This window comes from Elephantulus edwardii, unplaced genomic scaffold (genome assembly GCF_000299155.1).
Source record: "Elephantulus edwardii isolate Elephantulus edwardi_28Jun2011 unplaced genomic scaffold, EleEdw1.0 scaffold00051, whole genome shotgun sequence".
NCBI classification, from domain to species: Eukaryota; Metazoa; Chordata; class Mammalia; order Macroscelidea; family Macroscelididae; genus Elephantulus; species Elephantulus edwardii.
In genome coordinates, this window is record NW_006399801.1 from 18,294,005 (window position 1) to 18,295,687 (window position 1,683).

Consider the following 1,683-nt stretch of genomic DNA (forward strand, 5'->3'; position numbering starts at 1 on the left):
GGGCCCTTGTATATAAATGTTGGTTTTGCCCAAGGGTTTATTGCTATTGCTATCGTTACTTCATTTTAGGGGAGGATTCTTCTAAGTAGAACAGCACTCCTCTGCCAAATTGCTGCACTGAGGTAATCTGGGTTTGCTGTGAAGCTGAATCATTTGCCATTGGAGGTCAAATGCCATAATAGCTGCCCATGGTCAACAGGGTTTGGTGGACCTAGCAAATTAGGGTGAATTTGAAAACAAGAGTGGTGTACACTTCCTAAACCACATGCCTCTGGGAACTCTATGAACCTGAAGAAATGATAATTATAGAAAGGCTTCAAGCTTTTGTTCATAGAGTTTCTATGAGTCATTCTTGACACAAAGTCAACGAACAACAACAACAGTTTTATCTAGAGAAAAAAAGATAGGAAATCTCTTCTTTTAACAATTTAAAGTCTCAGAAATTAGTGGTTTGTTATGAGGCTAATTAACTCTATAGGAGTGGTTTTATTTTAAAAATATCTGACACTATTTTCAAATCCCATGTTTAAGTGCACGATCCTCCAGTGTACTAATGATATTTGAAGAGCAAGGCAATGTTTCATTATGACAGATCAAGCAAAGGGTTATGGGAGGAAAATTGTACTTAATTGAAAAGTGAGTATATATGTATTGCCATCTTTTACTCAACTATATCTCTACATGTACCTATACCTGTTGTTGTTGTTGAGTTGAAACCACCCCATAATTCAGCAGATATTCAGAGACATGGAAGGAGATTGCCCATCATTCTCTCATGGAGCAGCTAGTGGTTTCAAGTTCATTTTAGGATTGCGGTGTAATTTCTTACCACTCGGCCACCATCTCTTTGTATATTTGCTTCTGGAGGCTCTAGTAACCTCGTCTCAAAGAGTTTCACTGTCAGCCAAAGTCATGAAGTTAGAGTCCACCAGCTGCACTTGTAGTGAATGATGGGCAAGTGTTTCTTGTGTGATTTTCTACTTCTGGAGACCCACTGGAGGGTCATCTATGAGTTGGTTCTGTGTCTATGACACATAACAATAAATTGTATCATCTATATCTACCTTTATTTATATATCTACACTGACGTGTATATATGGAAAGATAAAGATGTACATACATAGAAATTTTGTTCTGTAATCACTTGCATCTATTAAAAATAGGCAAAACACTCAATAATTATGGAAAACATAAAAGTTGTTATTTAATAACTCTGTAAAGGCACGAAAATAATATAAGTTTAATGTTGAATTTAAAATGGAAAATTTATCTATACAAAGTAGGGTGGGGACCTGAAAAGACAGCAAAATCGTGGGCATAGTTCAATGGTGATTAATTTTAGGAAACAAAAAGTTTGGGAATTATTGTAAAAAACACAGAAAAAAGTGTGAATAAGTGTGTGGAAAATAATGTTTATGAATTTTGTAAGCACATCATTATAAAATAAAATTTTCTAAAAATAATTTAAAAGAAAATTATTTTGTTTAGTTTTCAGAATGGTAAAGTTTTGTTTGAGCTGATTTATATGGTTTCTATGTAACTCTCAAAAGCTTCAAATAGTTTATCATAGCTAAATTATTTTCATAAACTTGTTCACACACACACAAATTAGTCTCAGTTTCTCTCTCTCTCTCTCCTTTTTACACATACACATTTTTGTTTTCATTGGGATAGTTTGTTTTG